Genomic DNA, 23,187 nt, shown 5'->3' with positions numbered 1-23,187 from the left:
AAGTTTAGCCACATTAGTTCCAGGAGAACTAGTCATCCAGGATGTAAATATTTATTTTTTATTGGTTAACATTAAAAAAGTACAAAATGTTAATGTTATATATCGTAAAATTGAAAATGTACAAATTTATTTGTTTGTAGGTTATAGATTCCCTTACTTGCATTCTCACACAAGAGCATAAAAAGCTTAATAAGTTGCCATCCATATGGTTTCTGCCAACAACCTTTTTGGTAAGTTTCAGTAAAAAAAATATCTCAAAAAAATCTGTATTTGATATTTTGTTTAAATTAAGTTTCAAGCCGCATATGAATAATTTGATGTATTATTTTTTTTTTTACAATATACTCAAGCAACTAGCACTTACATGATCTAGACCACCCAATCAACTAAGGGAACAATATGCGGATAAGTACATGCATAAGATTGAGTATTTGTCAAGGGTAAGTCCTTTATTTTTTAGTAAAGAATATATGATTTATTTAATCCAAATTGTATGTTTATCTTAATAGCATAGATTCACAATCCTCGTTATTTTGTAAATAAGTAGATTTTTGTCCCCATCAACGACCTCAATGAGCATTGGTTCCTGATGATCGTAGACGTGAAAAAAGAAAAGATCTTTGTGCTTGATTCTTGTAAAATACCAAACAGAAACTATGGTAGGCTATTATCAGTTAAAACCATGGTAAGTGGTCTAGTTTGATTTTGTTAAAAGTACATTTAGTTTTTAAACGTTTATTCTCTATTAATTTTGAATGTTTTGTATATAACAAAAAAAAAAAACACGACATCGTTTGAAATTACAATTTGAATTTGTAATTTAAGATCATTGCTATATTTGGTTTGTAAGCAATTTAGTAGTTTGTTTAATTTGAAATGAAGGTTCATTTGTTAACACTAATATCGAATTAATTATTTTTAAATTTTTTAATAATCTATCCATTTTAGACAGGTAATAAAAATTAACCCGTTACATTGCTTGTACTACACAGTAACCAACAATATTTTATGTCACACAGGCTATATTCATCGAAGGAATGTTAGAACACAAATCTTTCTACATGTCTAGTGAAATCACTGTACCTAGGATTTCTGAGTTTCGTGTCGTGGAACCGTCCGACTTGCCACAACAGAGGAAAGGCTCGTAAGTAATATTAATTTTAATTTTTTTTGCTATCGTGTCTTTTGAGTTTGTTATGTACGAATCATGTGTTCGGTTAAACTGATGAATTAGTACAATCACACATTTAACTAAACAGTAATGACTGCGGTATCTGGGTTGCTCAATGGATGAAAGAATGCGGATGGACTGATGATTTTGGCATCACGGTAACCAACTTTATTCATTTTCTAAATTTTTCATTATTATTAGGACAAAATGTAATATGTATCCAGGTATATATATGTTATTCTAACTACTTCGTACTTTTTAAAATTATTAGGTCTATGACAGTGATAGGATGAGGCTAGCAATCGACTTGGTTAGCAAGGAATTCAATTTAAAGAAGTCAGAAGTTATGGATAAGGCACATGCATATATGAAAGAAATACTACAAAAACAATCACGACTGCAAAAGGATATATAGTTTATTATTTTCATCGCATTTTATATTTGCCGAGACACGTCATATTTTGTTATGCACGTTTTAGCTTAAGTGATTCTTTTATTATAGGATATTTTGTTCTCTAATCGAACCTATTGTTGACTCTTTTTGATGTTTATTTATGTGCTTAATAAAAGAGCTAATATCATATAACTTTAATTTTTAGCTTTCAAGATAAATCCAAAGATATAACTTTCATGAGCTGTTTTTTATGAGCTGTTTTTTTTAACTTAGTTCGAAATAATAAATTTTGATATTGTTTTATAGGATTACTAACATCAAATCTTGATAATTTGACCAAAAATTATAAATGCTTTGTGTCTTAATTTTTTCCACAAACCTTCAACAACTCATAAAAGTTAACAGCATAGATGGTTGTAGATTATAGTGATAGACAAGGGTGAAAGTTGCGATGATAATACGTGGTGATAACTCATAACGATCGGGTGAAGAGAAGGTAACAGGAGAAGAAAAAAATAAGAAGGAAGGCCAATGTAATTTAATAGTTAATATTAGGTATGTGTACAGAGATTAGTATACTGTAAAAAAAAAGAATATTGTTTAATATAGTGAAGGGATATTACAAAAATGTATATTAATGTTTTGAAAAAAATAATAAAAATAAAGATAATTTAAAAAATTAAACATAAAATTTAACAAAAAATTTTTCATCAATTGATATTAAGTATGAATATAAAGAGTATTTTGAATATGAATTTTTATCTCTACTTCAAATTAGATACTATTAAAAATAAATAAGTAAAGTTAATAACGTTTATAAATAATTAATTATTTATAATGTTTATAAATAATTAAAAATAATGTTTATAAATTATTTATAATTTATTATGTTGTTATTACAACATGATAAATTTGTTTAATATCTTATTTAATTTAAATTTATTAATTTTATATAATATAAATTAAAAAATTTTTATACATTTTTTAATGTTTTTATTTGTAATGTTTAAATTATTATGTCCAATTAATAAGATTAAAATTAAAATTAGAAAATTTAATCTTTTAAAAAGCTACTGAATATATTAAACTGCTAATATAATATTTAAGCAGGTCAGTACACTAGACTTGAATAATGTTTCATCCAATTTAAAATTATTGTGCATTCCAAAAAATATTTTATTTTACTGATATCATTTACTATGACTTTTTATAAATTCATGCAATATTAATAGGAGAATTCTTTTTTTCCTTTTCATTTTTTCGAAATTCTATTTACTTGATTTTATAAACCCCTTTAAAAAATGTTTAATCTTAGATAAATAGGCGCCTCTTTCAATTTTTCCCAAAATTTGGCGCAAAAGGAAAACCTAAACCCGCCCAAAACAAAACATTCTTCTCCATCCTTCCCTAACTCCTTCGTCAATGCTTCTCACCAAAATCTCTATTTTGCTGAGCTTTTATTCCCTAAACCCATCGTCTATCCTTCTCTAAACTCATCTTCTCGTCAACTCTGTTCCTTGTTATTTATCCTTGACCACTAAGCCACGACCCACCGCAATAGTGTTTCTCATGTGTTATGTAAGATCTGGAATGACATCGGAGTTATATTTTACGTGATGTTGATCTTTGGGACAGGTGAAAGGAAGGCTTGAGGGAGGGCAATTGTATACTCCCGCCTATGTGGCCCGCATCAATGCAATGGTTCGGGGGGCAGCAAGGGGCATCACAGTGCCAACAAATTTGACGGTGTTATGGAGCTCATTGCAGCAGTTACTGCAGGAAATGGGCGGAACCGGTGGTGTGGAGGTTGATGAATCTTTCTTCCAATCTTTGTTTAATGGACTTGTGAAGGAAGGTGATGAGCGGATAATTTATACGCTTTTTGGCATTGTTTTTAGTATGTTTTTAGTAGAATCTAGTTACTTTTAGGGATGTTTTCATTAGTTTTTATGCTAAATTCACATTTCTGGACTTTACTATGAGTTTGTGTGTTTTTCTATGATTTCAGGTATTTTCTGGCTGAAATTGAGGGACTTGAGCAAAAATCAGATTCAGAGGTAGAAGAAGGACTGCTGATGCTGTTGGATTCTGACCTCCCTGCACTCAAAGTGGATTTTCTGGAGCTACAGAACTCAAAATGGCGCGCTTCCAATTGCGTTGGAAAGTAGACATCCAGGGCTTTCTAGCAATGTATAATAGTCTATACTTTGACCGAGTTTAGACGATGTAAAATGGCGTTGAACGCCAGTTCTATGCTGCTGTCTGGAGTTAAACGCCAGAAACACGTCACAAACCAAAGTTGAACGCCAGAAATACGTTACAACCTGGCATTCAACTCCAGAAAGAGCTTCTGCACGTGTAACATTCAAGCTCAGCCCAAGCACACACCAAGTGGGCCCCGGAAGTAGATTTATGCATCAATTACTTACTTCTGTAAACCCTGGTAACTAGTTTAGTATAAATAGGACTTTTTACTATTGTATTAGACATCTTTGAATCTTTGAACATCTTTGGGACATCTTTTGATCATTTTTAGATCTCTAGACCTCCATGGGAGGCTGGCCACTCGGCCATGCTTACCCTATGTTCACTTATGTATTTTCAACGGTAGAGTTTCTACACTCCATAGATTAAGGTGTGGAGCTCTGCTGTTCCTCATGAATTAATGCAAAGTACTACTGTTTTTCTATTCAATTCAACTTATTCCGCTTCTAAGATATTCATTCACACTTCAACATGAATGTGATGAACGTGACAATCATCATCATTCCCTATGAACACGTGCCTGACAACCACTTCCGTTCTACCTTCGATTGAATGATTATCTCTTGGATCTCTTAATTAGAATCTTCGTGGTATAAGCTAGATTGATGGCGGCATTCATGAGAATCCGGAAAGTCTAAACCTTGTCTGTGGTATTCCGAGTAGGATTCTGGGATTGAATGACTGTGACGAACTTCAAACTCGCGAGTGCTGGGTGTAGTGACAGACGCAAAAGGAGGGTGAATCCTATTCCAGTATGATCGAGAACCTCAAGATGATTAGCCGTGCTGTGACAGAGCATTTGGACCATTTTCACAAGGGGATAGGATGCAGCCATTGACCACGGTGATGCCTCCAGACGATTAGCCATGCAGTGACAGCGCATCGGACCATTTTCCAGAGAGGATTAAAAGTAGCCATTAACAATGGTGATGTCCTTACATAAAGTCAGCCATGGAAAGGAGTAAGATTGATTGGATGAAGACAACAGGAAAGCAGAGGTTCAGAGGAACGAACGCATCTCCATACACTTATCTGAAATTCTCACCAATGATATACATAAGTATCTCTATCTTTATTTTCTGTTTATTTATTAATTATATTCGAAAACTCCATAACTATTTGATATCCGCCTGACTGAGATTTACAAGGTGACCATAGCTTGCTTCAAGCCGACAATCTCCGTGGGATCGACCCTTACTCACGTAAGGTTTATTACTTGGACGACCCAGTGCACTTGCTGGTTAGTTGTATCGAAGTTGTGAATGAAAAACAATTTATTAAGACGTGCATACAAAGTTTTTGGTGCCGTTGCCGGGGATTGTTCGAGTTTGGACAACCGACGGTTCATCTTGTTGCTCAGATTAGGTAATTTTCTTTTTGTTTTATTTTCAAAAAATTTTTCAAAAATCTTTCAAAAAAAACAATTTTCTCCCTTATTTTCAAAAAAAAATATAAATCTTATGGAGCTCATTGCAGCAGTTACTGCAGGAAATGGGCGGAACCGGTGGTGTGGCGTTTGATGAATCTTTCTTCCAATCTTTGTTTAATGGACTTGTGAAGGAAGGCGAGATTCAAGGATCAGTTCGTGCAGGAGTCCATTGGACACCAGCTGTAACTGACATGTTTGCGATCGATTATGCATTGTCAAAGTGATGTCCAGATTAAGGTTTTATGGTTTCTTTCTTGGGCCTTTGTTTTGGTTGAACCCTTGATGATCCTTCTCTCAATGTTTGGTTGGCAACAATTGGAAGCAATTTTAAATTCTTTTGACGTATTACATTTCCAGTTTTTACTCTTATGTAAGTTCTGTTATGTTTTTTAGAAGTTTTATTTTTCTGTTATCATTGTTGAAATGTGCAAATTGACATGTAAATGATGGCATGTTGTTTTACATAGGCATTTACTAAGAACAATAGCAGCTCCTATGGTGGATATGCTTCTTCATGATCTGGTAATTCTATACAATAAATTGTCTGTAAACGTAATATATATCTAGAGGGTTTAATATGGTCTAACAAAATAGATTCATCATCTGCAGGATGAACAGAACAAATTGAAGAACGGTGTTGAGCTTCAGGAGGCTCCAAGTTCTGAATCTATTTCAGTTAGTCCTGGAGACAGAGTTGCAATTGTAAGAATAAGATGTTATTTGCATCAACGTCTGTATTGCTTTTGTGTTTGCTGCTGAGCATTAGTAGGAGCCATAGAATGAGTACTTACATTTTGTTTATTATTTCCTTTTGTAGTCCAAGAGTTTTCCTAGACCTCTAGCAGATAAGGCTCTTGCTGTTGTAGAAGCATTGGAGGGAAAGGATGGCATTTCTAATTTTGCAACAAATCTTGTTGTTAAGGTTTATGTAATTCATTGCCAACCATTTTTCAATTTACAGTTGCGACCAGTTGGGTGAAAATATCATTTTTCTTAAGCATCAGAACTATTCTCCTCTCTAATTTATGAACAGTATAATTAGAAGTTGAATGTGAATGTTCAAACCATAATGTTGAAGTATTCATGGACGCATTTAGAGCAGTAACTGGAGAGAGGTAATGTGTCTATTATTTTGTTGAGCTTCAGGAATGATTTAACCTCCAGTGCTTCTGTAGTGATTCAAGCCTTGCAATGTGATTTGATGTTGAATATTCTTTTTTTCCTTCAGTGCATAGCCTTTGAAAAGACTCGACAAGAAACTCGAAAGAACACTTTTACATTCATATCGTAAGGTATTTAGGCTTTCACTCGCATAAAGCTTTATCAGAATTTGTTTGAATCTACTAGATTCACAAATATACTGTCGATAACACTGGTAATGTATTAAATATCAGATTGGTAGACCAACTAAAAATTACCCAAAATATTAATGTGCGAGTGTAACTGCTTTCCCAGAGCCTGAGAGGCTAAATTTGCACAGGCTTTTAGGATGCTGGCATAGGTAGCTGCATCTGCAGTCTTTTCAGCTCTTTGCATATCAATTAATAGCTTTATACCTTCTTCAGGGTGTCCCGTCTGAACATTACCCGAGATCAGGTCTGTCCAAGGAACTGAACTTTGAAGAGCCCAATTTGCAAAAATCCTATTTGCTTCCTTGAATCACATTTAGCATACATGTCAACCAAAGAATTAACTTGGGCAAACTTTATTTGAATATTCCCTAATTCTCTCTTAGTTACTCATATTGGATTTTTTTACTTTTTCTTATTAGCTTGTGTTCCTATTTTTTTTTAATATTAATGCCTTTAATATTGAGGAAAGTACAATTGCGATTGCAAGGGCTTCTACGTTAAGTTCGTAATTTTTTTTCAGTAGTGTTTTCATGGTGGCATTGACTTGAATGTATTGTTGTTTACGTTTGCTACTTGTTACTGAGTTTTCATGAGAATTTGTTGAGGAATAGAGTTTTTGAGTATAATATGTGTGAGTTGTTGTATCAGTTTAAGGAGTGTTGTTCTGTGCGGCGTTATTGTTATTATAGTTTCAGATGTGTGAGATGGTTCCTACACTGTTTAGCTTGGGGGTGATTACAGTATCTTCAATGTGTTTTTGAATCCTTAAATTCAATCCAATTCTGTTATCTGGAGCTCTGTTGAGATTGAGGGTCTTAGGTAGGAGAGGAAGAGATAGAAACTTGAATTATATCAAAATTATTACGTTGAATAAGTTGGATTAGAAGTTTGTGAATTGTAGATCAAATCTAAAAAATTTCATATCAATCTAAAATCATTAGACATACTTTTTTATAGATCAAAATTGATGGTAATATATAAGAGTTTCAAATATGCATAAATATGAGTTGTCAGTCTTATTGATGTTCAATTTTCACAAAATTCAGTGCAAATTAATGGTATAATTTTGATTAAAATAACACTGATGTGATTTGATCATATATAAAGTAAATAACAAAATTAATTCTATGCTATCTTCACAGATATGCCTTGATATTTTATGATATCTTCTTTATTTCTACTGGGGGCTTCAGCATCAACATTTTGATCCTTTTTTTGCTTTCCTTTATTGGATTAGTGTGTTTATCAGTGAGGGTTTGGTTAGCTTTCTTCACAAGCTAATTAAATTTATGATGTTAACATACTTTTTTGTTAAAAGAGCGAAAATGCTGACCCTTCATCATTGGAAATTCCAAAGACAATGAATATCTGCATGCTTCATCCCCCCTCCCTCGTTCATGATAGATGGTAAAACTGATTTTAAATATTTATGTTGAATTAGGTGATTACATTCTTACTTTATATAATCTTGGTAACATATAAGCTTCTTTCTCGTCTCATTTTTTCATGTTATTTTTCCTTATGCTTTTCATCACTTGTTTTATCTATCAACTGTGATGATGATATGAGTCATCATTTGGTGGCCTTGCACTGTGGTCGTTCTATACTTTTAGAATTTTCTATTTCTGGTTCTAGTTTGTTCATATAAACTGAAGTAAACAACATTTACAGAAATTGGGTAGACGGTTGATATTTGGAAAGGGGCATAAGCAGCTGGATTTCCAGAATGATAAGAGAAGAAAAAAATTAGGAAGTTCAAGGAATCAGCCTGGAAATGTGTTTATTTTCTGTCAGCAGAAGTACTTGCTCTGTCCGTAGCTTATGATGAACCTTGGTTTACTAATACAAGAAATTTTTGGGTGGGGCCTGGGATCCAGGTCTGACCAGATCAAAAGATTAAGTAAGATTATTTGCTTACAAGCCCAGTTATTATAGTTATCCAGTTGCAATGTTTAATATCTTTCATCAATCATTTTCCCTTGCTATAAATTTTGTGTTCAAATTAAGTCTGGTGATAGAGTTGTAAGCTCTAAACATTTCAGGTTGAAACTGAAGGCACTCTACATGTATGCTGCTCGATTATATTCCTACTCCTTCTTTGCTTTAATATTTTGGGAGACACGGTGCTCTGACTTTGGGGTGTCCATGGGTCACCATGTGGCTACTTTCATTCTCATTGTGCTATCTTACATTGTTAGGTGTGTTAATTTATTATTTTCTTGTCATGCAAATTTTTTTTTGTTTTTTAATTGTAATTTCTTTGGAGATACAAATCTATAATTTTCTTAATTTGTTTGTGTTTGTTTATTTTTCGCAAAATTCAAACTGAAATGGTTATATACTTATATCTGTGAGGATTCTTGATTAAATCATGCTAATTACCAATGTTCTGAAAATCGGACCGGACCGGCTAGTTGAACCGGTCCAACTGGGAATCGGCAGTAAAAATGATCCGGTCCACCTCTAATAACCTCTTCTTAGAAAATCTCTATCAAACCATCGAACCGGCCAAAAACTGGTCGGTTCTACCGGACCGGTAACTCTCCGGTTCTTGATAAACGACCCTGTTTTGATTTTTTTGAGAAAAAAAAAAACCCAACGTTGCGTTAATGCGTTTACAGTTTACACCCTCACCCCTTCCCCCAACAACCCCCCTACCAATTCATGAATCACTCTACTCTGAAGCAAAGTTAAATCCCCAAACCAAAACCCTAGGTCCTCCCTGCAACATTTCTGCCGCACTGCTGCCGCCGTCCGTGCTGTCGGCATCGTCTGTGGCCAAGCCCTCTCTTGTAGCTCAGCGTCCTCCTTCCCCCTGTCCTCCATCCGTCCTCCATGGCTTCTCTGTTTTGTTGGCTTGGAGCAGCTCGCCGTGTCGTCGCTCGCCATCGTCTCCCCGATTGCCGTTCATGTCTCCGTCGAAGGTTAGTGTCACAGCTATCTTCTTCAGTTCTTGTTCGTGTCTCAGTCTTCTCTCCCCAGAGCCTCTGTTTGCTGATTTCACTTCTTCAATTCGTCAGTTCTTCAGTTCTTCAGTTCGTGTCTCAGTCTTCTCTCCCCATAGCCTCTGTTTGCTGATTTTTAATGTGAAACTGTGAAATTGCTAATTTTTGCTGATTTTGTGCTGTTGCTCTTTCTTTACTTCCTGAAATTTTTGTTGAAATTTTCTTGTTGCTGCTAAAATTGAAAATCAAATCATTGTTGACATTTTTGTTTAGGGATTAGGGATTACTTGTTGCTGTTTTGTAATGTTTGTTGAAATTTCAGGTTTAGTGTGATTAGGGATTACTTGCTGCTGTCGAAATTTCAAGTTCAGTGTGACTAGGGATTACTTGTTACTGTGTTGTAATGTTTGTTGAAATTTTAGGTTTAGTGTGAATGTGTGATTAGGGATTACTTGCTACTGTTGAAATTTCAGGTTCAGTGTGATTAGGGATTACTTGTTGCTGTACTTGCTGCTGTTGAAATTTCAGGTTCAGTGTGACTAGGGATTAGTTGTTGCTGCTAACAATGCATTTGTGAATAATAACTTGCTCCAGTCCTCCTAACAATGCATTTGTGAATAATTTGTGTGTTTTTTTTTTGCGGAAGAAAAAAGAATAAAAGGGGGAGGGGGTCGGGGTATCATTTGTTTTCCTTTAGCTTTGTGGTTTCTTTTCGGTAATCTTTTATCCTCTGTTGTATTTTCCCCTTCCTATCAAATAATAGCTCATATAAAAGATTCACTAAATTAGAAAGAAGATCTTTCCATGCATAAATTTCAACAATTGATTACAAAGTGTAATATTACAGTTGTTGGTTGTCTGTATAATCTTGCTTTTCGATGCTCAGTAGTTTTACATCTTTCTTTGCCAGCTATGAAGTTTGGCTCACATTGGATAAGGAAAAGCACAAAGTGGAGGGTCGAAAATATTATTATGTGTTCAATAGTCTTCTATATTGCTTGCTTGTTCTGCATATATACTGGTGGGTGCTGATATTTCGGATGCTTGTTAGACAAATTCAAGCAAGAGGAAAAATTAGTGATGATGTTCGATCTGGTAAGTTGAAAGATCCTGGCTTGCTAATGTAAACTCTTGATTCAAAGAGCATTGTTCTCAATATGTTTTGCATGCTTAGTATGTTCATGGAAGTAGACATGCTTTAGAAGTTCTGGCACAAGTTATTAATGTGTCATCTGAATCTGGTATCTGTATTGATATGGTAGCTAGGTTTTGGTTGACTTCTTCCCCTTAAATTGCTTCCTTCAATGTAATTGTATATGATTGTAGGACATCTTTGTGCCTTAACACATTGCTGTCTGCAGTTTACTTTTATTCAATAAATCTTGATGGATTTACGTCAACTATATTGCTTTATTTTCAATAGTAGCTTCAGCCTGTAAAAGTTTCAAAAGCTTAATATGAATTTCTTCCAACTGATTATTTGATTTCGAACTGCTTCATTTCCATTATGCAGATTCAGAAGATGAAGATAGCCATGAAGATTGAGATGGAAAGCAAGACCATAATGTAATCTTAAGGCAAAGGTGAATTTTGAATGGTGGCAACCGACAAGTTGTTTCACACTTTGGAGTTTTACAAAAATAGTCACATTTTTATGTGGAATCATGTTTAATATAGTAGTTAATTCTATAACATTTAAAAGCTTTAGAAGGGTATTCCACAAGTAAAATGGCTTCAGCCATTGACACTCATCAAGCCATTGCCTCTCTCGGGATGTATGTTTTGAACATTGTGTTTCTCTTTGAGGCAAGATGGAATTCAAAATGTCCATTGTGTTAGGTTCCAACTAAATAGATATAGAAATTATAAGCATCTGCATTAGTTTTACTTAATCCTGTGTGTTTTCCTTAATCTGAGGTAGATGTTGCTTGGATTCTTTCTTGCAGATGAATTGTCTTAGCTTCGAAATTCTTAAATCAATCTACAATGGAGCAGTTGCTAATGATTATGAACTAAGATTTCAAGTATTAGAGGAATATAATGAAAAGAAGTAAAAAAAATCCACTTTACTATACACATTTCCACCGTTTACTTAAATTCAAGTTTCAGGCAACCAAGATCCTCTAAAACAAGAAACACTCAACATTAAAAGAAAATGTATAAGATAATTACTTTTATGCACACAAAGACAACTCAATCATTGCTCCAAACCCATCTTTAAACAAATTCTTAAAATCCGAAAGAACCGTGAAAATTCCTCGGTTCCCTTTCTTTAATTATTCTGAACTCTCTATGCCATGTTTATTAATATTAACCATAATTCACTTGCGGAGGGAGTAGGACATTTATTTATCAGATCTCATTAATCATTATGAATTTGAACTCACTATGCTGTTCTGTGTCCAAACAAGGATTTGCAAAAAATATTTTTTTTCAGTCCAATCAGAATCATATCTTACAACATAAAAAATCAGCATGTTAAAATCAAATTGCACAAGGAAGTAAGAGTTGGAACAATCTATTAATGGTGATTCTACATTTTGTGATAAAAAGACAACATTAAGTAGTTCCAACCTACAAACACTTGATGAGATACAAACCAGAAAACCATATGCTTATTTAACACCTTACATGACTTACAATTTCAGAATATAATAAACAAAGCAATAAAACCAAGCACCAAAGGAACTAAGGTAGATATGCACGTAAATCCATAAAACTTTCCATAAGAGAAAGTGCATAATTCAGTCTACAACCCAACTCTGTAAGAAGAGACTCTTTAAACAACAAATCATAAGGCAACTATACAAAAAAACTATTTGATAACATAAAACAGCCAAAATTGCTAGAAAGAAATGCATAACAGCCAATCAGGTTACATATCTTCTCCGGTTACTACACCTTTGAATCCTGGCAAAGCTGGAAATCTTCGTTTGCACCCAATTGTGCTTGAGGCCCTCCAGCAGAACTAGGTCGACTAGTCAGTTGAGGGAAGTCATTCATGTCAAAACGAGAATTATCACTTGAGTTTACATCATTCAACATATCCATAACATGGCTTTGTGAAAGTGGACCACCAGCATTGGGATAAGAGTTCCCTAGCATTGAAATCACCTACGGAGATCCTGAATCAAAAGCTCTTGTCACCACAAAGAAATACTTCAATACCTATCATAAGCTCAAATGAGTATCAATCGTAAGAAAAATATTTGTGCATTCAACATGCATGAAAACAAATATAAATGATTTCATCAAGCATATTACATATAAATCTAAAACAACCATCAGTTCTTTAACAGTTTTCAACATGTGGAAGCGAACAATGTGGTTGCATAGAAGAAGGCCAACTAGTTGGACAAGTTGAACCAATGCAAACAGAAAATAAAGTCATCTTCTCTATGGCTGCACTTGCACAAAGCAAATGCAATTAGGGGTCATTGCATGAGAACATCTTTGTAGATAAGTATTGTTCAACACCATTATAATGGACATCCATAAAAATACGTACCTTGTGGAAGCACAACACTCATCAATCGATTCTGTCCCTGTACTCCTAAGCCACCATATCCATTGTTTGCACTCATCAATCGATTCTTGCCCACCCTGAGGTTGTGCATTGGCAGAATCCAGATCATGTAGCATTACATCCTTTAGGGGAAACAAAATTCCAAATCACAAGAAACTATTACCATCAAGCCAGTGTGTCAAAAACAATCTTACTGGGTGTGAGCATCTAAGTGTGTTCCTTTGCAAAACTTATCCAAATAATTTTTTTAGTGTTAAAATAACCAATGAGTCAACAACAGCACAATCATCACAATGTAATTGTTCATCATCCTCATTCTTACCATTGCTCGGTTTTGGCGCCTGGATTCTAAGAAAAACACTCTTACTCTTAACCTGTTTCTTTGGAATGCCATTATATCATGAACCCTATCTGCTCTATCATAATCGTACCTATCCAGTTCCAAAGCCGTTGTCTCGAGAGAAGAGTCTCGCGCCTCTTCCGAGCAAAGTTTCGATTCGATACCGGAATTCGGAGGAACAACCACATGGCAACGGCGGTTTGCTCCGCCAAAGCACTCCTTACTGAACCTGGAAGCACTGCGGCAAGGATTAGAATTTGAAGGAGACTGCGATAGCATTGAACTACGGTGACACGAATCATGTTCGAAAAGAATAGGAACTTGAGGAACAAAGAGTGGATTGGCGGGTAAAAAAATGGGAGGGTTGAAATTGAATGCGGTAGGGCTCACAAGAACGTGGTTGGGAACCTGACGGAAATGGTGGTGGTTATACGGCGGAGGAAGAAGAATGTACGTATTTGGGCGACGGGAGTGATGAAAGTAGGGATCCATGGCAGCGGAGAGAGGAGACAGAAGGACAAACGGAGATGGAGGAAGGATATATAGAAGATTAGGGTTCATTGTGTGGGAGCTTGATTTGGAGAAGAATTTGGGCGATAGTAGTGATGAAAGTATGGATCCATGGCAGCGGAGAGAGGAGACAGAAGGACAAACGGAGATGGGAAAGGAGATACAGAGGATTAGGTGTGTGGGAGCTGGATTTGGGGAAAAATTAAAGATTGAATTTTTAGTAAATTACATAATCACCCACTTTGGGCTATAATTTAATTACTAATAGTTTAACCATAGTTAACATAGCAACCAATTAAAAGATGACATGTCATAGAGGGTAAATTACATGTTATTATAGGAAGGGTAGAGTAGAATTCACCATATATATATATATATATATATAAAGCAAAAAAATAAAAAATAAAGAAGAAAAAAGAAAAGAAAAAGAGCAAATCATAAAAAGGGGACAAAATGCCCCAAAGTAAATGGTGAAAGCAAAGCATATGTACTGTACTCGAAATTCGGATGCATGAATATATGGAAAACATAATCAATGGGTAGATAGGCTTTATATTATGATTACATGCATTGTCCTAAGTTAGGTGGAAAGTTTAAGTTAACTAAGGATTCAGATTTTAGTCCACTTGGCCAAATACAATCCTACCTTGACCACAACCCCATTACAACCCTTAAAAGACCTCTTGATATGTGTATTTTGTGCATTAAATTTTTGTTGATTGTTAGATGAAGAGCAAGCCTTAGAAAGCAAGGTTAGTTGAGAATTGAGAGAATCAACCTTAAACACTTGAGTGATTAGAGTGTATACACTTCCGGTGAGGGTTCATGCTCGATTCTTTGTTCCTGGCTTTCACGAGCTATTTCTTCTGCAAGTCTATTTGTACTTCATTTTTATGATTTGAATTAGTGAAATCTAGTTCATATTTCTTCTTGAAGGATTTGTTTACTTTTAACCAAGTAGGTGAAACATTTTGCATGTAGTTGCATTCATATAGATAGGTTACATTTCATACTTTCTACCATTCCTCTTCACTCTCTTATAGCTTCTCTTGAGCTTAGCATGAGGACATGCTAATGTTTAAGTGTGGGGAGATTGATAAAACACTATTTCATGGTTTATCTTGTGCTCAATTGAGTGGTTTTTATCAAGTCTTTGCACACTTATTCATACTAATTGTATGGTTTTACATTTTCCTTCCTAATCTTGTGTTACGATTGAAAACATGTTTCCTGGGCCCTTAAATTTTCTATTTTTAATCCTCTCTTATTACCATTCGATGCCATGATATGTGTGTTAAGTGTTTTAAGGTTTATAGGGCAGGAATGGCTTAGAGGATGGAAATGAAGCATGCAAAAGTGGAAGGAATACAAGAAACTAAAGGAACTGCTAAAGCTGTACAGCCTGACCTCTTGGTACTAAATTAACCATAACTTGAGCTACAGAGGTCCAAATGAGACGGTTATAGTTGCGTTGGAAAGCTAACATCCGGGGCTTCACAATGATATATAATTTGCCATAGCTGCCTCGAAGATAGGTGACACACACCCGTGGATCACGCACACGTGTGACCTGGCAAAAAACCAATCCACGCGACGCTCACGCGTGACTTTGCAGCGACCTGTACGTACCAGAAATCACTGGGGGCAATTTCTGGGCTGTTTCTGACCCAGTTTTCAACCCAGAAAACACAGATTCGAGGCTATAAAGTGGGGGAATCCATTCATTTATTGAGATAACATTCATAATTCACAATTTTAGGCTTTAGATGTAGTTTAGTAGAGGGAGAGCTCTCTCCTCTCTCTTAAGATTTAGGATTTAGAATTTCTCTTAATTTTAGGATTGCTTCTTCTCAATTCCAGGTTCAATGTTCTTTTAATTTACTTTCTCTGATCTACTTTTATTCACTCTATTACTTTAGTTGCTCTATTTCAATTGCTAATTACTTATGTTGCCAAATTGGCTTATGAACTCTTCATGTTAGATTTGAATATTCTATTTAATGCAATTTGAGGTATTTCAGATTTATGATTTCTTTCTTCTATTTATGATATAAATAATTTAGATTTTTTCCCCTTTGCTTTGGTTGAGTAATTGTGACACTTGAGTTATCAAACTCAGCTGTTGATTGAAAATTGGAATTTGCTGATTGATTTGGATCCCTCTAAAGCTAGTCTTTCCACAGAAGTTGACTAGGACTTGAAGAATCAAATTGATTAGTCCACTTGACTTTTCTTTATTTAGTAAGGGTTAACTAAGTGGGAGCAATAAACAATTCTCATCACACCTGATAAGGATAACTAGGATGGGATTTCCAGTTCTTATACCTTGCAATAGTTTTCATGATAATTAATTTACTTTCTTGCCAGTTTATTTTTCCTGTTCACTATTCAAAATCCCCAAAAAGATAATCTTCCATAACCAATAATAAATCACACCTCCCTGCAATTCCTTGAGATACGACCCGAGGTTTAAATACTTCGGTTATAAATTTTATTGGGTTTTGTTACTTGTGACAACCAAAGTTTTTGTACGAAAGGATTCTCTGTTGGTTTAGAAACTATACTTACAACGTGATTATTCTTATAAAATTCTTTACTAGCAAGAATCCGATCGTCAGTTGTCAATTAAGTCACACCAGAATATGGAATGATTCTCCGGTGGGTGCCTCATTACTTCTTCTAAGCTAAAACTTACGACTCTCCCATCTATCTCAAATGAGTAGGTTCTCGAATGGGCATCCAACTTGAATCTAGAGGTCCTCAAAAACGACCTCCCAAGTAGGATAGATGATGTCCTTTCGGATTCACTTGGTGGCATCTCAAGGATATGAAAATAAATTGGAAATACCAAACCCTTTATGTTAACCAACACATCTTCTGCAATACCCGTCACAGTTATTATGATCTTGTCCGCCAAGACAAACCTAGCCGCCAACCGCTTCAACGGTGGGAGCTTCAATATATGACAAATGGAAAGGGGCATAATGCTAACGCATGCACCAAGGTCACACATACAATCAATGAATTGGACTCCATCAATGACACAAGAGACTAAACAAGGGCCCGGATCAACACACTTTTCCGGAATGGCTCCCATCAAAGCCGAAATAGAACTCCTCAATGGAATAGTTTCTAACTCATGGATTCTATCTTTGTTCATACACAACTCCTTAAGAAACTTCGCATATTTAGGCACTTGATATATAGCATCAAAGAGAGGGATAGTTACCTCCACTTTCTTGAACATCTCTACCATTTTTGGGTCAAGTTCTACACGCTTTTAGCCTTTCTTGCCAATGTAGGAAATGGGATTGGTTGAGCCACTTCCTCTAAGACTTGCTCCTTTCTAGGGACTTCACTCCTTGGTTGAGGGTCTTCATCTTCAACTATCACATGTGCTTCCTCCTCCTCTTCAATTTCTTCTATCTCAACTCCATCCTCCTCTTGAGTAGCTATCATTGGGCTAAGTGCCTTTGAGTTCTTCTCTTTCAATTGAGTTCCGGACCTCAAGGTTATGGTGTTGATTCCACCCTTGGGGTTGGGTAGAGGTTGAGAGGGTATGGCACTAGAGTTTGGAGCTTGAGGAGTAGAGGTAGAAGGTGACTCCATGTGAGCAATGAGGGCTTGAAGGGTAGAAGTATGACCATTGAGACTTGAGTTGAGTGTATTTTGGAGTTCTTTTTGCCCTTGGAGTATGGATCGGAGTGTCTCATCTTGATTTAAATAAGGGGAGGGATATGTGATTTGTGGTGCTTGTGATTGGTTGGGTTGAGGTGGTTGTCTATGAGGTGGTATTTAGGTTTGGTAGTTCCTTCCTTGGTTTGGTTGTTGAGGTGGTGGGTTTTTGAGTATCGGTTTTGTGGGTTATTGTGTTCCATCTTTGCTTGCCTCCATTGTCCCTATCTCCTTGTTGATAATTGTCCCACCAACCTTGGTTAGAGCTATCCCTCCAACCTTGATTAGAGTTGTTACTCCCTTGGTTATAATTGCCTCCTTGTTGGGGGTACCCTTGGTTGTAATTGCTCCCTTGTGAATGGTATCCTTGATTAAGGCGATCATAGTAGGAGCGATCATAGAAGTTGTGGGTAGCCGCTAGAGTATTATCCTCTTGGAGACTTGGACATTCATCCGTGTAGTGGGAGTAGCATGAGCAGATGCCGCATACTTTTTGAGGGACCAATTGTTGGCTTTGTTGGTGTTGAAGAGAGGGTGGAGGTTGTTGTTTATTCACTTGGAGTTGCTTTAGAAGACTTGTCATCTCACACAAGGTCTTGGTAAGGGTAGCGGTCTCACCACTAGAAGAGACTTCATTCACGGCCTTTGGGCGGTTGATTCTCCGTCTAGCATGTTGAGTGGATTCGGCCAAGTCGGTAATGAGTTGCCATGCCTCCTTCGCCGTCCTATACTTTGACAAAGAACCATTGCTTGAGGCATCCAATAGATTCTTATCTTGCTCTCTCATGTCTTGGCACACATAGCTAAGTAATACTTGAGTGTCAGTCATGTGGTTGGGACATGAGTCAAGAAGTTTGCGAAACCGATCCGAATACTCATATAGGGTTTCCATCTCGCCTTGTACAATACAAGAGATCTCCTTTCTTAGCTTGTCCGTCATTTCTACGGGCATGAATTTATCAAGGAATTCTCTTCTAAGCAAGTCCCAATCGGAGACAACATCACTAGGTAAGGTATAAAACCACTCCTTGGCTCTTCCCTCAAGAGAGAAAGGGAAGGCAAACAACCATATAGCCACTTCATCAGATCCTTCCCTCCTAGTGGTCGAGCATACACCATGAAAGTCCTTAAGGTGTCAAATTGGATCTTGTGCGGGAAGTCCATGGAACTTTGGTAGAAGATTGATGAGAGCGGTCTTGAGTTCAAAGTTTGCATTCAAGTTGGGATGAAGTACATGAAGAGGTTGGAGAACAAAGTCCGGTGCACCCGCTTCCTTGAGAGTAACTCTCCTTGGAGCGGCCATGTTGTCAACACCTAGATCAAAAGAAGAACTATTAGTAGTATCAATGGAAGAGTAATTAGTGCCTTCCTTGAATGACGAGTCGGAATCTACTTCGGATATGGTTGGTGAATTGGTAAAAACCTTTTCACCTTCCTCAAAGGCTAACCGCCTCCGAGCTTGCCTAATATGAAGCATAGTTCTTTCAATTTCCGAATCAAATGGGGATAAACTCGGATTTGGTAGTGAACGCGTCATACAATGAAGGAGATAAGAAGCTCATGACATCAAGTGGTATTTAAGCAAAGATTAATCCTAACTAACAATCAAACAAACAAAAAATCCAGAGAGAAATGCAAGTATCCACATATTAACATATTCACACTAACCAATAGAATGGCACACATAAGTAAATCCCCGGCAACGACGCCATTTTGATGAACGTTATATTCTCATGCCGGATTAGAAATTAACAATGAGTCCAATCGTGAGTATAGTCTAACCGACATGAAATATCGCATCAAACAATCCTAAAATCTATGACCGAGAGTAATGATCCCTGATGAGCGGATAATTTATACGTTTTTTGGCATTGTTTTTACATAGTTTTCAGTATAATTTAGTTAGTTTTTAGTATATTTTTATTAGTTTTTAATTAAAATTCACATTTATGGACTTTACTATGATTTTGTGTTTTTTCTGTGATTTCAGGTATTTTTGGCTGAAATTGAGGGACTTGAGCAAAAATCAGATTCAGAGGTTGAAAAAGGACTGCAAATGTTGTTGGATTCTGACCTCCCTGCACTCAAAGTGGATTTTCTAGAGCTACAGAACTCCAAATGGCGTGCTCTCAATTTCGTTGGAAAGTAGACATCTAGGGCTTTCCAGCAATATATAATACTCCATACTTTATCTACGTTTAGATGACGCAAACTGGCGTTGAACGCCAGTTCCATGCTGCATTCTGGAGTTAAATGCCAGAAACAGGTTGCAAAGTGGAGTTAAACGCCAGAAACAGGTTACAAACTGGCGTTCAACTCCAAGAGAAGCCTCTACATGTGTAAAGCTCAATGCTCAGCCCAAGCACACACCAAGTGAGCCCCAGAAGTGGATTTCTGCATCATTTTCTCATCTTTGTAAACCCTAGTAACTATTTTAGTATAAATAGAACTTTTTACTATTGTATTTACATCTTTAGTTTCATCTTTAGATCACGTTTGGGGACTGGCCATTCGGCCATGCCTGAACCTTCATCACTTATGTATTTTCAACGGTAGAGTTTCTACACACCATAGATTAAGGTGTGGAGCTCTGCTGTTCCTCATGAATTAATACAAAGTACCACTGTTTTTCTATTCAATTCAAGCTTATTCCGCTTCTAAGATATTCATTCGCACCCAAGAACATGATGAATGTGATGATTATGTGACGCTCATCATCATTCTCACTTACGAACGCGTGCCTGACAAACACTTCCGTTCTACATGCAAACAAGCTAGAATGAGTATCTCTTAGATATCTAATACAGGAGACCGAGTTCGAGATATTAGAATCTTCGTGGTATAAGTTAGAACCCATGGATGGCCATTCTTGAGATCCGGAAAGTCTAAACCTTGTCTATGGTATTCCGAGTAGTATCTGGGAAGGGATGGCTGTGACGAGCTTCAAACTCGCGAGTGCTGGGCGTAGTGACAGACGCAAAAGGATAGTAAATCCTATTCCAGTATGATCAAGAACCGACAGATGATTAGCCATGCAGTGATAGCGCATTGGACCATTTTCACAGAGAGGATGGGATGTAGCCATTGACAACGGTGATGCCCTACATAAAGACAGCAGGAAAGCAGAGGTTCAGAGGAACGAAAGCATCTCTATACTCTTATCTGAGACTCTCACCAATGAATTACATAAGTATCTCTATCCTATTTTAATTATCTTTTAGTACATTATAATCTCTTAATACATTTGAATCCGCTTGACTGAGATTTACAAGGTGACCATAGCTTGCTTCAAGTCGACAATCTCCGTGAGATCGACCCTTACTCACGTAAGGTTTATTACTTGGACGACCCAGTGCACTTGCTGGTCAGTTGTGCGAAGTTGTGACAAAGAATTAAGATTATGAATGTGCATATAAAGTTTTCAGCGCCCTTACCAAGGAATGGAACCGTCACGATTTCTGCGCACCAAGTTTTTGGCGCCGTTGCTGGGGATTGTTCGAGTTTGGACAACTGACGGTTCATCTTGTTGCTCAGATTAGGTAATTTTATTTTAATTTTAAGCTTTTTATTTCTTATTTTCGAAAAATACAAAAAATTTTCCTCTCTTTCTTTTTTCCTAATTATATTTCAAAAAAAATAAAAAAAAGTTTAATAAAATAATAAAACCAAAAATATTTTGTGTTTCTTGTTTGAGTCTAGAGTCAAGTTTTAAGTTTGGTGTCAATTGCATCTTTTTAATTTTCTAAAAATTATTTTCGAAAATTTATGCATTGCATTCTTCATGATCTTCAAGTTGTTCTTGGCCAGTTTTCTTGTTTGATCTTCATATTTTTTGTTTTGTGTCTTTTCTTGTTTTTCATATGCATTTTCAATTTGTTAGTGTCTAAAGTTTGATAATTTCTAGGTTTGGTGTCTTGTATATTTTTCTTTTCTTGAAAATTTTTCAAAAATAAGTTCTTGATGTTCATCTTGACATTCAAAGTATTCTTGGTGTTCATCTTGACATTCATAGTGTTCTTGCATGCATCACATGTTTTGATCCAAAATTTTCATGCATGGAGTCTTTTTGATGTTTTTCTCTTTCATCATTAAAAATTCAAAAATAAAAAAATATCTTTCCCTTTTTCACTCATAAATTTGAAAATTTGAGTTGACTTTTTCAAAACTTTTTAAAATTTAGTTGTTTCTTATGAGTCAAGTCAAATTTTCAATTTAAAAATTTTATCTTTTTCAATTCTTTTTCTATCTTTTTCAAATCTTTTTCAAAAATCAAATCTTTCTCATTTTTCCTTTCATAATTTCGAAAATTCCAAAATGATTTTCAAAAATCTTTTTCTTATTTTTATTCCATATTTTCGAATTCAATGTAACAATTAATGTGATTGATTCAAAAATATTAAGTTTGTTACTTGCCTAGTAAGAAAGGTTCAATTTTTAAACTTTAAAATCAAATCTTTTTGTTCTTGATAGTCAAGTAATCAACTTTAATTTTCAAAATCATATCTTTTTAATTTTTCAATCATATCTTTTTGATTGCTAATTTCAAATTCATTTTCAAAATCAAATCTTTTTAAATTTCTTTTTCAAATCTTTTTCAAAATAAATTTCAATCACATCTTTTTCAAAATCAATTTAAAATCTTTTCTAACTTCTTATCTTTTCAAATTTGATTTTCAAATCTTTTTCAATTAACCACTTAACTTTTTGTTTGATTCCTATCTTTTTCAAAACTACCTAACTAACTAACTCTCTCTAATTTTCGAAAATTACCTTCCCCTTTTTCAAAAATCTTTTTAATTAACTAATTGTTTTTTAATTTTAAAATATTTTTATTTTATTTTGTTTACTTTTTGAATTATTCTTCTCCCTACCTCCTTCTATTTATTTATTTAATTTCTAACACCCCTCTTCATCTAAGATTCGAACCTACTCCTCACCCTTGTGTTTGGATTCTCCTTCTTATATTCTTCTCTTCTTATACTTGCATAAGGAATCTCTATACTGTGACATAGAGGATTCCATATTTTCTTTTCTGTTTTCTTCTTTTTCATATGAGCAGGAACAAGGATAAGAACATTCTTGTTGAAGCTGATCCTGAACCTGAAAGAACTCTAAAGAGGAAGCTAAGGGAAGCTAAAGCAAACTCTCTGGAGAAAATCTTACTGAAAATTTCGAAAAAGAAGGAGATATGGCCAAAAATAACAACAATGCAAGGAAGATGCTTAGTAACTTTACTGCACCCAATTCCAATTTACATGGAAGAAGCATCTCAATTCCTGCCATTGGAGCAAACAACTTTGAGCTTAAACCTCAATTAGTTTCTCTGATGCAACAGAACTGCAAGTTTCATGGACTTCCATCAGAAGATCCTTTTCAGTTCTTAACTGAATTCTTGCAGATCTGTGATACTGTTAAGACCAATGGGGTTGATCCCGAGGTCTACAGGCTTATGCTTTTCCCGTTTGCTGTAAGAGACAGAGCTAGGTATGGTTGGACTCTCAACCTAAAGATAGCCTGAACTCTTGGGATAAGCTGGTCAAGGCTTTCTTAGCCAAGTTCTTTCCTCCTCAAAAGCTTAGT

At 35.5% G+C, this 23,187-nt stretch overlaps 2 long non-coding RNA genes across 2 annotated transcripts; one reads left to right on the top strand and one right to left on the bottom strand.

Moving 5' to 3' along the window:
• The first annotated feature begins 10,472 nt into the window (after positions 1-10,472).
• On the top strand, positions 10,473-11,529 carry LOC140182629 (uncharacterized). The gene is made up of 3 exons (XR_011878593.1): positions 10,473-10,651; positions 11,070-11,139; positions 11,503-11,529. It is a non-coding gene; the product is annotated as an uncharacterized lncRNA (long non-coding RNA).
• A 727-nt stretch (positions 11,530-12,256) lies between these two features.
• On the bottom strand, positions 12,257-13,197 carry LOC140182723 (uncharacterized). Its single transcript, XR_011878781.1, has 2 exons — positions 13,065-13,197; positions 12,257-12,681 (listed from the first exon to the last, which is right to left on the bottom strand). It is a non-coding gene; the product is annotated as an uncharacterized lncRNA (long non-coding RNA).
• Between the last annotated feature and the right edge of the window lie 9,990 nt (positions 13,198-23,187).

Source organism: Arachis hypogaea, chromosome 20 (assembly GCF_003086295.3).
Source record: "Arachis hypogaea cultivar Tifrunner chromosome 20, arahy.Tifrunner.gnm2.J5K5, whole genome shotgun sequence".
Taxonomy (NCBI): domain Eukaryota; kingdom Viridiplantae; phylum Streptophyta; class Magnoliopsida; order Fabales; family Fabaceae; genus Arachis; species Arachis hypogaea.
The sequence above is the reverse complement of the archived record's forward strand: the minus strand, read 5'-3'. Positions and strand labels throughout refer to the sequence as shown.